The following is a 14633-nucleotide window of genomic DNA, read 5'->3' on the forward strand; positions in this document are numbered from 1 at the left end:
AAATTAAAACCATGCTCCCTCCGCCTCCTGTCCTGGATAGTGCCATCTGGCAGGGCTTGGGCTGAGATGGTGGATCCACCACTCAGGTCCTCTTGGCCTCCATTTTGGATTGCTCTGGCCGTTAGTTTATTGCAGATATTAATACTGAGCAGTTTGAAGCGACGGGATGCATGGAAACTGAATCATTTTGGATATGAAGCATTGTCCAGTCCCATTATAATATTGTTCAAATTTTACTAGCAGAACTTTAATAATAATAATAATAATAATAATAATAATAATAATAAAGCAATAAAACAAACATAAAAAACTTCCCTAAACAAGGCTGCATTCAGATGTCTTCTAAAAGTCAGATAGTTGTTTATTTCCTTGGCATCTGATGGGAGGGTGTTCCACAGGGCAGGCGCCACAACCGAAAAGGCCCTCTGCCTGGTTCCCTGTAACCTCACCTCACAAGGAGGGAACTGCCAGAAGGCCCTCAGAGTTGGACCTCAGTGTCCAGGCTGAACGATGGGGGTGGAGAAGCTAGTTCAGGTATACTGGGCCAAGACCATTTAGGGCTTTAAAGGTCAGCACCAACACTTTGAATTGTGCTCAGAAACGTACTGGGAGCCAATGTTGCACAGTTTGAAGCGATTGGATGCATGAAAACTGACTCTGAAACTCCTTTTGGAAAGGAAACATTGTCCAGACCCATGATAATATTGTTCAAATTTTACCAGCAGAACTTTCTTTAAAAAAGAACACAAGCATCAAAGATACATCCAAGAATATCCATGCAATATATTGTGCTGTCCAGCACAGCCTAAATATCTTAGAAAACATGAAATAATCCAAACAGATATATAAGAAAGATCTCTCTCTGTGTCTCTCTCCACAGCCTGCATTCTTGCCTCATTGCCCTTAGGCTGGTTCCTCTCCCTTCAGGAGAGCATCATTTGACATCCTCACTAAGTAGTGCACCCACCCTGTGGAACTCCCTCCCATCAGATGTCAAGGAGATGACTAACTATATAACCTTCTGAAGGCAGCCCTGTATAGGGAAGCTTTTTAAGGTTTAATGTTTTATTATGTTTTTGTATATACTGGAAGCCACCCAGAGTGGCTGGGACAACCCAGTGAGATAGGCGGGGTACAAATAAATTATTATTATTATTATTATTATTATTATTATTATTATTACTACTACTACTACTCCATTGAGTTTGGGAGATTCCCTTCAAATTGGAGATTTTCAACCCAGTACATCTCACATGATCTAAGGTTACAGCACTTACATGTTAGCTACCAGAGAACAACAATCAGTTAGTTACTTATCCACTCAGCAAGTGCTCAGAGTACTCTCCTTGGCTTTAATATAGCCTCATGGAAAAACACCATGTTAAACCTTCCACATTATACCTTTAGCCATTTTTCATTTCTGTGTCTATTAAACCATAATACTTCACATAGTTGAACTTCATTCCTATTGCCTTGTCTTGTTGATTTCAATGGGAATCAAGTTCAACTAACTTAGCCTCGCTTGCAAGTCCTCACATAAAACATCACTTTAGAGACGAGAATGCAATTCTGAACCTATTCTTCTTGACATTTACAGCTGGAAATTGTCTAGGCCTGGTTATCTGAGGGCACTTTCCAGACTATCAGTATTTTTGTGGGATTCAGGTGCATAAAAGGAACCTTAGATTTGTTTGATGAAAACAAATTAAGGGCTCTGTCGCCTGAAAAAGAACAAGTCCACTTCAAAACAAAACAGACCTTTTGCAGGTAGGAAAGTGACAGGGGAATGCATTGGATGCATTGGAAAGTGTGGGAGAATGAATGGTAAGGCATATATATGTAAGGTGGAAGCTCATGGTTTTCTAACCACTCCATAAACAAAGCAAAACAATTCTCAGTAAAACTGCAGATAAACTTTAGGAAGGGGCAGTTGAGAGCAACAAGACTTTGCAACAGGGTGCTGGATAGTTGGGATGAAGGTACGACAGAACAGCAGAGGAGGAAATAGTTTTATAGTCTAGGCAAGAATTGATGGAGATGTGGGCCATCTGGGGAAACAAAGGGATGAGGGGAGACAAAGATACATCTAAGGCTCTGTGGCTGTTCAACAAGGTGGCCAGTAACATTGTTCATGGTTAAGAAAAGCAAATGAAGAAAGGAGGACTAGGGTCATTTTGAAAGCATATGATAAGGAGTGGAATATGCATGAAAAATACTGTAGTGAAATTAAAATTATACTTTGACCATCGGACTGTGGTCCTGTGAAGGTTTACTTGGAGGTAGGCTCAACAAACACTGCTGAGACTTCGTTCTGATTGAAAATGTATCATATTTTAGTGGGGAAGTGTTGCTTCATCTGAGTTGAGGTGTGATTTTTGAAGTTCTTGTGTGACTGGCTCGGAACTGGCGGTATGTCCGGTTACCTGTTCTTGAAGCCAAACATTCCAGAGCCCGGGCAACGCCAATGGGAGATGGAGTAGAAAGTCAGTCGAGGAGAGGAACTGAGTAGTTTTTGGCAGATCTGGGAGGTGGAACCTAGTACAAGGGCTGCCTATTCATCTAAGGCATTCAACTTTTTTGCAAAAAGAAAAAACAACAACACAGAGAGAGGGGGGGGAAGGGGAAGGGCCTTACCCCTTGCTGCTTTTCTGGCAAATGGCCAAAAAGCCAGCAAGAGAGAAAGTTTAGCTAGTCTATTTTCAGATCAGTGGTCAACTGCAAAGGACATATGACTCTACCATTTGTTTATAATGCTTCATTAAGATACTTTCTGTAATACTTGACAGTGTATGACAGCATGAAGTGGATCTTTTTGAAACCAGCATTTTTCTGCTCATTCCGTATATGCTATATAGGACTTTTTGTTTTGTTTTTCATGCTTTGGAAGCTGCCTTCTTACTTCTTGAGTAAATATGAATTCATGACAACTTTGCTGAGTTTCGTTTGGCAGGAATGCCATTTGCTGCAATAGAAATGTACACAGCTCCTCTGGCACGTTGCGGAAAAACAGTCAATTAAATGACATCTACCTCTAAAGCTTAAAGCGACCTTACAAGATGGAAGCAGGGTCTTCTGCAAACACTGCTGTAAGAAGAGCTCACTGCTCCTAGCATTAGCTGCCTACAGTCATCTGGAAGTAGACTCAGGGCAGGCCTCAACCAGAGTCAAGCCAGAATCTCCATCCCTGAAGCAACAGCGCAGGCAATGGTGGCGCTAGAGGGAATCTAGCATCAGAGCAACACCAGAGTAAATCATGGAGATGAGTAGGGATGGGCAAATCTGGGTCCATTTTGGGTTTTCTCCATTTCTCTTTCCCGCTCCCCCCCCCCCATCTCAAGTCCAGTTCCCCACATTTCCACATCAATTTGTATTTTTCATTTTATTTTTCAAGTCCTATTGAAAATTCATCAGCATTTCAGTATGAATTTCTCCTTAGCTGAGATAGCGAAATTGACATGTTTAATCAGAGAAAGGTCATGTTAACATTTGTCAGAGATTGGAAACTTCTCATAGACTTTTTGTGTGAAAGAGAAAATGAAATAAAGACATTTGGAATTGAGGATGGAATATAATGTTTGTTTATAGAAAGTGGCTTTGTAGGGTGTTGAAGTGAATATTGTTTATATACAGCGGTCAGACGAAGAGCCAGTAGTTCTTTAACTTCTGGCCTTTATTTTCTCTCTGTCTCTTTTTAATCTCTTGTCTATTTCTTCGTCTTTATTTCTCTATCTATATTCCCTGCTTTCTTTTTCTCTCATTTTCTCTATGTTTTTATTGTATCCAGATCAATGGTTTAGTTTTGGAAGAAAAAAAGGAGAGAGAGATGATATTAAGCTTTGTACTTATATATCTTACTAAAATTTATTCAAAAATAATAGAATGAATTTGTCCTCATATACACATATCTATACACTCATGTCCAATAGACACATTTTTGCAGATCAATTTTTACTCATACGCACATTATTTTCACTAATAAATGCACTGTATTTGTCAGGGAACTGCAGGCAGCGAGGGAGGAAAGAATTAGAGGATACAGGGAATGATCTCCACTGCTCAGTACTGAGTCCTCCTCAGAAGACAGAGAAGAGGATAGTGAGTCTGGGGAGGAAGGGGTGCTTCAGAGAGAGGGGGATCCACGTCACAGGGGAAAACGGAAGGGGCTGAGCCGTTGGCTCTGTTGGTCTCGAGGGAAAGGGAAAAGAGAAAGTAGTTAGAGCAACGCGTCATGGGAGACGGGTCGCTTTGTTTATTCTGCATGTAATCTTGTCAGAAGAAAATAAAGAAAGGAATTTATGGCTGGCTGCCGGGAGTGTTTTTCTGCTAAGTGCAGCAACGCATGCAGCTGGCTAGCTGACAGTATTGCACGCTTTCCCTCATTATCTAGATTTTTCATGTACATGTTAGTTTGCTGGAGAACTGCCTTGCAAAATCTGGAGAATTGTGAATTTCAAAGGATGCCTGTGTTTCAGTTTTCATTTTCTTTCAAAAAGTGCAAGTTAGGTAGGTTTACCTTTCAGTGCAAGTAGACTCAAAGTTCTCCCACATCCCTAGAGGCAAGGAAAGCATTTCTCCTCACAGATGCATTTTTAACGGACAGTGTACTTTTTCTGAAGAAAGATGGCCATAATGGACTTGAGCGATGCAGGCAACAGCTGCCTAAAACTGTCTGAGGTAATTGCAGTCTTAACAGGAAATCCCAGAAAATAGTCCCAACACTCCTGATGTCGTTCCTTGTTTGAAGCTAAGTCGGGTTAAAGCCGGCCAGTCCTTGAATAAGAGACTCTGTTGAGTGGGGAGCTTCGATTGTGTTCCTCTCAGTTCCTTGGAGTGAGGGTGGGATACAAATGAAGGGAATAAATACTAAAAAATGAATATGTAGTCTGAGCAAATGTGCAGGATAATTGGAAACATAAGAGTAACTTTTGCTGTCCAAGAATCTCCCCTTTTATTTCATTTTCTTGACATGAACTGTTCAAGCCAATGGGCAGGATTTAATGGCAATAATGGAAAACGGTAGTTTGGACTGGACTGCGGAACCTAAACGTGCAACTCTATGTTTGGCATCACTGACAGAGGGATGGAGTTGGACGGAAAGGAAGTTGCCATTCTGATGTTCCTGCAATGCTCTGGAGTGACATTCAAATAGCAGGCAGTTTTCAGGTATTGGCTGAAGATCGTGGCAGTGCTGCTGCCAAAGGGGGGGGGGGGCAACACTGGGTAGGTGGGATGCACTGGCCGGCACTGGAGGCAGCCTTGTGTTGTCTGTCTCAAGAAACAATGGATGTGCCTCCAGGGATGAAGTCATAACTGCTGCTTCCAGCATCGTTTTTGCTGCACCAAAGTGACCTCTCCAGGGTGCAAACCTGGGGAATGTGTATGGAGGTCCTGAGCCGCAAGGATGACAACACACACACACACACACACACACACACACACACACACACACACTGTGCTGGTCCTGGGGGTTAAACAAGAGGCAAGGTCCAAGTCCAGTCCGTGGTCGATGAAGCAATATGAAGGCAGTCTGTAAAAGTCGAAGCTGGGTGCAGGGCACGGTTCAGGCAGGAACTGACAACCACCAACATTGCTCCCACAACTTGGGACTGGGGCTGGCTGGCTTTTATCTGCCCCGAGGCATAGGGCGGCCCCAATCCTCAGGTGACTTGCCTCTACTGGCCTGGAGGCGAGCACACCTCCTGTGGGAACTTAGTTCTCTCTGCCCTGAGCCTCTGCAGCTCAGGAGAAGCTGGAGGGTTACCAGACCCAGAGGCAACCAACCTCAGCTTCCTCTGACGGGGCTGAGAGTGGAGCACCTGCAGGCAATGGGTCCTCCATCGCCTCAGGAGCCAGAGAAGACTCAGCTGGTTCCTGCACCTGAGGATCCAGCACAGGTGAGGACCCTTCAGGCTCATGCCCCAACCCCGGATCAGCTGGTTCTGGAGGTGGAGGATCCTGTGCAGGCTGGGATTCCTCAGGTTCAGCATCTGAATCCGAATCCCAGGCCATCACACACACACCGTCGGCCTCACTGATGTGGTCCAAAGGAAAGCAGAGCAATATGTTTGGCACCAGTCTGGTTACAGAAGTTGCCCGAAGAAGGCGTACAAGACGTCATCCAACCATCTGGGACTCCACTCCAGATTTATGTAGCGTTCTTTCCTTAGCCTTTTCTTCTCCTAAAGATGTCCCACAAGGCAACAGGTATGGATTTTTCCTCGGGGTTGACTCCCAAAGCCTTTCTCATGACTAAGTAAAGCTGCAAAGCAATGGAGATTTAGGATCAGAGTTTTCCTTTTCCTAGATAGGGTAGCTTCCCAAGTCGACAACCCCATCTGCCCTTCATTTCCTTCTACAACATGTGAAGTAGCCGCCTTTTTGACCGTTGGACCCACTATTGGTCTGGTCCGCTCAATCTGCCAGAGCCTGTTTTCACATGCCAGCAAAGTCCCTAACTCACTGAGGGTTTGAGACCCATCAGCTACCCTTACCTGGTTTAGCTAGCTAGTCAAAGCCATTTCTCGGGGAGTGGCCACTGTCACATGCTGACAGCTTTTTGGAGCCACAGGTGAGAGCTGACTATTCCGCAAACTATTCTGACATCTATCTACATTTGAGTTCTGGGGACGCAGGTGGCGCTGTGGGTTAAACCACAGAACCTAGGACTTGCCTATCAGAAGGTCGGTGGTTTGAATCCCCGTGACAGGGTGAGCTCCTGTTGCTCGGTCCCTGCTCCTGCTAACCTAGCAGTTCGAAAGCACATCAAAGTGCAAGTAGATAAATAGGTACCGCTCTGGCGGGAAGGTAAATGACGTTTCCGTGCGCTGCTCTAGTTCGCCAGAAGCAGCTTAGTCATGCTGGTCACATGACCGGAAGCTGTACGCCGGCTCCCTCGGCCAATAAAGCAAGATGAGCGCCGCAACCCCAGAGTCGGCCATGACTGGACCTAATGGTCAGGGGTCCCTTTACCTTTACCTTTAGGCCACAGATATATTTCAATAATGTTAAAAGAACCTTTTGCATTCTGCAAACCTTTTGCAACAAGCATTCTGGTGTGTGCCAGAACATCTCCTTTTTGGAGAGAGGTGTTCTTGTATCCTATGAACTGGATGAATAACCAAAAGATACCTTGTAAATACGCAGTAAAATATATGCACCCTATTCAGGACTACAAGTTATGTCTCCAAATATTTGTTTTGGCTTCCTTGCATCCTTGTGCTTCATCTGAAATAGCTTTTCACTAGTCCAGAACTCAGACTCCCCCTTCTTCCTACCAAGCCAATAGTCTAGGACTAAGATCTAATGGTGGCAATTCACTTAAACCAGCAGATATGCTTCTATATACAGAGTAGACAATTGACTTCACGCTGAAGGAATGGGGAAGTTGATGCCAATCCTTAATTCAAAAGGCTGCATCCATTTAGTTTGTTTAGTGCCCAGAACCCCAGTCAATTTGGCATCCTTCAGATATCGATTCCATCTCTAGACATAAGCAAGCGTCACAGATATTTTAGTAGCAGAAAATACGATGATATATTTAAAAAGAGAAAAAAGTAGATAAGCAAAAATTGAACTATGAACAATCTAGCAAACTATCACTAAAAATACATTTACAGTAGCACCAAACTTTTTGCAATCAAAGTCTTAGCGGACAGAAAAGTGGGAATCTACAGTCATTACCATCATTATATACCTTTTAGATGTCAGACCGTTTTAGACAGTCTCTCTAGACTAGAGATTGCCAATACAGTACACTGAAGAATATTATCTTCATCCAGCTCACTCAACCTCTTGGTCCATATTGAGGAACATCTGTTGGACTGAGGATATGCACAGCTTTCTGCCGATGTTGCTATGGTATTTTAATGGAATATGTTATTTTAAATTTTATATTGCAGTCTTTCTCTTCCAGATACATGATGACTCCTTCCTCTCATTTGTTCTTTCATGAACCCACAAATGACTAGCTGAAGAAACCCAACTTATCCTCCTTGGCTAACCCAGTGATTTCCAAGAGTTACATTCCTTTTTACACAAGAATAGCGCATCATGAGATCCAACTGTGCTTAGATATTAATATAAAGCAAATTGGCACTGTGCACAAAAGCATATGTGCCATTTTAATCCAAAACCATATATTCTGACTATGCATTTCATGGTAGGATGTCAAAAGCCTTCATTTGTGAAATCAGATAACTGGGAAACTCAGGACCAAACTCGGTTTTTATTTTTTTTTAAATGTATATCTTGCCATTTCTCCCAAAGGAGCTCAGGGCAGCAACCACTGTGGTAATAAAAAAACACAATTAAAAATGAAACAAAGCTTGTTAGAAGTGTCTAAAAATTATTAAACACATTAAAACACCTGAAGCAAATTTAAGAAAACATATAACCAAATCTGGTGTCTGGATAGGCCCACTAAAATGGAAAAGTTTTCAGCAGGTCTCTGAAGGAGTACAGTGATTCTGCCTGCCTAATGTCAAGAGGCAGGGAGTTCCAACGTCCAGGAGCTGCCAAACTAAAGGAATAACTCTTTGTGAGTTGCGGCCCTGCCCCCCGCTTGGTGAAGAAATAAGACACATGGACACAAGTATTTTATGTTAATGGGCAAGGGAGATCTCGTGGGCCTGTGGCCTTTTAAATCCAGCTAAACCACGGCCCCCACCCAGCCAGATTGGCTGGCTGAGGGGCATGATGTGAGCCCAGGGTTCCAGTGACACAGGGGGCCTTGCCATGCCCCCCTGCGAGTACAGGAAGTGATTCCCACTCACAACCCTTCCCTCTGGGAAGAGGAGAGGCTTTACAAACAACAGTAGACATCAAAGTGATTGAATATATGGGTTACGGCGATTACTCATGTAAACTGGCCCCAAGGGGTTGAATGCTGTATATTTTCCAATAATAGCACCTTGTAATCAGCCCAGCAGTGAACTGGCAGCCAGGGCAGATCTTTGAGCACAGGCGTAATACAATGGATGCTCGGGTTGCGGACATGATCCATGCGGGAGGCACGTTCGCAACCCGCAGCACTGCGTCTGTGCACGCGTGGGTTGTGATTTGGCACTTCTGCGCATGCGCAAAGCACAATTTAGCACTTCTGCACATGTGCGAGTGCCAAAACCTGGAAGTAACCCGTTCCTGTACTTCCGGGTTCCCCGCGGTGCGCAACCCGAAAACGCGCAACCTGAAGCGTCTGTAACCCGAGGTATGACTGTATTGCTGACAAACCCTCACAATTGTGTTGCAGCATTTAGCACCAACTGCAACTTCTGGACTAAGCGCAAGGGAAGCCTCGTGTAAAGTGCCTTGCTGTATTTCAGCCTTGACGTGACCAATTCTTTAAAAAAATAAAATAATGTGGATGTGTTTGCTGCCCTGGACTCCTTTGGGAGGAAAGGCAGGACATAAATTCAACATGGGGTGCTTCCCAAAGAGGTAGCAGCTTAGTCACGGTGGGAACAGGATCCTGGCCTAGATAAACCTTCGGTCTAATCCAGAAGGACTTTTCTTAAATTCAGTGCAGATGAGAATGTCAGAAGGTGAATGGCGTAGTCTGGATGCAAAGCTGACTGTCTAAAATAGCCCACCATAATGCAGATGCTTCCTCAGATGAGACTGCCCCATATATTTAGCAAGAAATAGCAGGAATAGAGAAACTTTCTAAACTTGTAATCTGCTGCCCAGGTCAACGCCCTCTGCTCCATCCCTTTTGGAAGCAGTTCATAGAACTACGTTTCTTTGTCCACCTCCAGTAATGACAAGCTTTGGTGTCTGACACATGCTAGATGCTTGTTTGTGGTTCCTGTAGCTGGCGGGGGGGGGGGCGGGTAGAAATATAAATAAATAAAAATAGCACCGTACCTTTCGTCAAAGCTGCAATTTGCAGTATGTAATCTTGAGTTTATTTAAACGATTGTTTCCTTTTTCAGGCTTAATATTTAGCAACCAACAATTTAATGCCTGTGGCGAGGCCAAACAGCTGGGGAGACTTGTCCCTCTGCGCGTGTGGGTTGCCACCCCCCTCCAGAAACACAAGCTTGTCGTACGCCAAATGACAGGATTGAGTTCCTATGCTGGAGGCTCAATGGAGAGTGTCCTAGGAAATTCAGGCAAGTTTGGTCACAGGGAGAGCAATGAATTTGTGGGTTTAGAGTTCCAGGGTGATTTCCATCCTGACCTCCTTGTCCGACTGCCCTCTCTGTCCTTGAAAGCTGGCACTGTATGTGGTAGAGTATTTAGAATTCTAGTTTTGGATTCCTTCTAGGAGCTCCTTAAAACATCATTCTGCAGGGAATGTCAGCTGTGCTTGGAGACTCTCATTCATAAAGATTCATTTGGGGCCTAGGATGAGCCCTGGCTCTTGGTTCTGAAGTTGAGTTCCCCCGGTGTATACTATCATTAACATAATAATGGTACAGTTGACAAGGGAGGTAAAGGTAAAGGGACCCCTGACCATTAGGTCCAGTCATGGCCAACTCTGGGGTTGTGGTGCTCATCTTGCTTTATTGGCTGAGGGAGCCGGCGTACAGCTTCCGGGTCATGTGACCAGCATGACTAAGCCACTTCTGGCGAACCAGAGCAGCACACGGAAACCCCGTTTACCTTCCTGCTGGAGCGGTACCTATTTATCTACTTGCACTTTGACATGCTTTCGAACTGCTAGGTTGGCAGGAGCAGGGACCGAGCAACAGGAGCTCACCCGTCGCAGGGATTTGAACAGCCGACCTTCTGATCAGAAAGTCCTAGGCTCTGTGGTTTAACCTGTAGCCCTGACAAGGGAAGCTGCAACTAAATGTTGCTGTGCTACTGTTCAAGCTTCCAGCTTGCAACTGAAATGAAAGCCACACCTACTGAGTCCATGGAAGTTCCCAGCTCACGGCTTAAACTTAGCCAGTATGCCACTCCAGGACCCACTGTTGTGCTAAAATTTCCTAGCACCTTTTTCTTTACATTTCCAACAAGTTTTTGATCCCTTTTTTATACATTTTGACCACATTTGGAATAGGCAGAACAGGCAAAACTAACAGAAGAATTACATGAAAAGGACAACAAAGAGAATGGGAACCATTTGCAACATATATGAAGAGGCAACATAAAGAAATGGACTCATTGGCAGGGTTTGAGTAAACCATCACAACTGTATACAAAAAAAAGAAAGGCTATATGTATCGAGAACATTTTGGGAAAACAATACGCAGGGTGAACAATATGGAAATAAAACAAAATGGGAGTGTGAGGGAAGTCCAGGGGAGAAGGGTTGAAATATGAAAAATTGTTAATGTTGCAGCACATGCATTGGAGCACACAAGACTTCCATTTTGGTCAGCAAAACGTTTGGAGGTGGCACAGTTAAAAATACTTTCAGTAACAAAATTTGATGTGCTCTGGACATAGTTATAAGCCTCTGGGTTCTCCTAGGTCTAAAGAGATGGAACCAAATTATAGCTGTCGTCCTCTTTAGGCTTCTGATTTGAGATCAGAGTTTTCAGCATCTTTCGCAAATTTCAATAGTTTGCAGTCTTGTGCTTTTGACCATTTATACTGGTCAGAGTCCAGAAGAATTCTAAGCATTAACTCGGTCATACCCCAACTAATATTTTCTCAGTTGGATAAACTGTGCTACACACTGATAGTTCTTGTTACAAATACACCCAATTTTCTGCATTAACCAGATCCTACTTATTCCCAAGCTCCATCCTGGATGCCTGTGGCTTTTATGTTATGCAGACATTTGCTGAGCACAGTGTCAATGAAAGCCTTTCTGATAACTCACACCAGCCTAAATAGAATGTAACAGGGCTGCTAAACCTCCATGTGGATGGAAACGAAGAGCAGAAAAAATGCTGCTAATCCTTTGCGGTGCTTGCTAATATAGGGTTGGGTGCAGACAAAGAGTTGTACCCAACTTAGTTCTACCCAGACTATATCCACTGAAGTTAATGGCCTGGGGTTATTTGTGTCCATTAGTTTCATGGATCTACTCTGAATATGTCCAGCATTGCCTACAACCCAGTTTTCGTTGGACTTAGTTTCTATTTAAAACAGTGGGACTTATGGGACTAATGTCCCAGGGATAGCAATGAGAATTAAGTGAGCTTATTTTAGATCCAACCCATAGCTTGAAAAGAGGATGCATCAAAAAACCACCCCAGCTCCCAAATCCACAGATGGGCAATACCTTGATTGAGGCCAACTAAAATATCTCAGAAGTATGACTAGCTTCTGAGTCTTCCAGAACTCCTCACCAGACAAGATATTACACAAAGCAATGGTAATGGTGGTGGTGAAGTAGGACCAGGAAAAATAATTTTTAAAGCTAGAAAAATACAAAAATTCAGCTGGGTAAGGTCAGTATGTCACCTCATTTCCAATATGGAGATTCCAGGCTGAATAACTCCCTCTAAGATGCTACTGATATCAGCTTACACACCTGGTATTCTGGGATAAAAAAGCAATAATATTTGGAGTATTTGTGTAACTCTTTGCTTGAAGCTGATGGGACTGAAAACTCATTCACCCTGCCTCCATACATAATATTCAGTTCATGCATGAAAACTAAGGTTGCAATCCTGTACCCACCTCCCTGAGAATATGCCCCACTGGGAGTAAGCATGTATACAATTGTGCTTTATGTGCTGTGGTAAAAAAAAGCATGACTCACCTAATAAAACACATGTGCACACACCAACACAAAAGAAGGAGAAGAGGGGAGAGGGGGAAAGGAAAGAAAGAGAAAATGAATTAGGAAAAAATGGGTGAAATGTTGGGTTACTTTAAAATGATCTATATATGCGTAAACATAAAGGGAAAGTAGAGAACATTTTGTTCCTGCTACAGAAAATGCATAGCTTTTCTTCTGTCATGGAATTACAGTCTTTGAATGGCAAAGCTCATGTGAGGACAGATTTTAAAAAGAACAGGGTGGAAATACAATCCCCATATGAGCTTGGTTTGTCATTCCAAAAGCCTCAAACATTATGTAGCAGCAAACATCTCTATTCATCTCCTAACCACCCAAAAACGTGCCTAAGCTAGTATCATAATACCATCAATTAGGGTTTCTTCCTATGGCCTTAACTGTATAAAATCAGTGCCATGGAAGGCTAGGACATCCCAGCTGGTTGGCATGATATAGGGGTAAGACTGGGAATTTGGAAATCCTTTATCTCAGTAACTGCAGCCTTCTGATCCAGCTCTCCAAACCAGGACATGGTGGATTTCAGCTATAGGTTTAGCAGCTGTGCTTCTGTGGGGATGTCTTGCAAACACTGATCTGTACTTCACTGTTTCTAGAAATAAATATCCCTAGAACGTTTCTGCAAAGGAACTTCAAAGGGAGGCTGCAATGTGAAATTGCTGAATTATAATGCATCAAGCGTTCAGTGTTATCATTTGGGGATCAAACTGAGAGATTTTGGTTTCTAGGGATAGATCTATGAGGTTTCCCCCCCACCCCCACCCCCGCTACTTTCTCTGGGGAAACCGGAGAAATTCTCTGAAATTTCTCTCTCTCTATGAAAAGCACAGCTCCAAGGCTTTTGGCTTAAAACTGGTCTCAGAATCAGTCCTGATTCCTTGTGCTTAAGTGGTTTGGAGAGAGAAGGAAAAACATTATTTAGCATGTGCTGGCTAAGCATTACATGCTACTAGATAAAATATTTTTACTCACCTATTCAAGACATGTGTGTTCAAGGCAGCAGCTGCAGGATGTTTGACCAGAGTGTTCATGCAAGTCTTTTTGGGTTCAGAATCCACCTCTTAGTCTCACTTTTGCTCAGCAGATAAGGAGATGTCTCCACCTACCACTGACCTCTCTGGTTTTCATCCCACCAGTCCCAATGGTCACCAGTGGAGGCTGCCATCCACCCCCCTGCACAGAAACAGGAAATATGGTTCACTCATGGAGTGGGTAAACAGGATGGCATTTTGACAAGGACCACTGGCGGAGCTTCATGCTCTGGCACTGGGGGCGGAGAGCAGGTGGGGGCGTGGCTGGCATGTGTCCCAGGGGCATGACGTGCATCCTGGGGCCATGGCATGCTACCCGCAGCGGTGTGGCATGGGTCCTGGGGGCGTGGTGTGCCGCCTGTGGGGGCGTGGCACCCAGTACGGGAGGGGCAGCCGCGATGGCACCCTACCAGGATCGTGGTGCCGGGGGCGGTGCGCTCCCCCCATCCACCTCTTCCTGTGCCAGTGACCAGGATATCATTGTGTGAATGCTGCACAAAACCTGCATGCATGAGTAGCACCAAGTCGACAATAAACTACAGTGGTACCTCGGGTTACATACGCTTCAGGTTACATACACTTCAGGTTACCCAGAAATAGTGCTTCAGGTTAAGAACTTTGCTTCAGGATAAGAACAGAAATCGGGCTCCGGCGGTGCGGCAGCAGCAGGAGGCCCCATTAGCTAAAGTGGTGCTTCAGGTTAAGAACAGTTTCAGGTTAAGAACGGACCTCCAGAACGAATTAAGTACTTAGCCTGAGGTACCACTGTAATGTATGAAAGTGTCCATATCTCGTTTAATGGGATGTGTTTTAATGGGATATGTAGGAAACCCCATGACGATCAATGGATCATAGAATTGTAGAGTTGCAAGGGACCCTGAGGATCAAATAGTCCAACTCCCTGC

This window comes from Podarcis pityusensis, assembly GCF_964106645.2.
Source record: "Podarcis pityusensis genome assembly, chromosome: 6".
NCBI classification, from domain to species: domain Eukaryota; kingdom Metazoa; phylum Chordata; class Lepidosauria; order Squamata; family Lacertidae; genus Podarcis; species Podarcis pityusensis.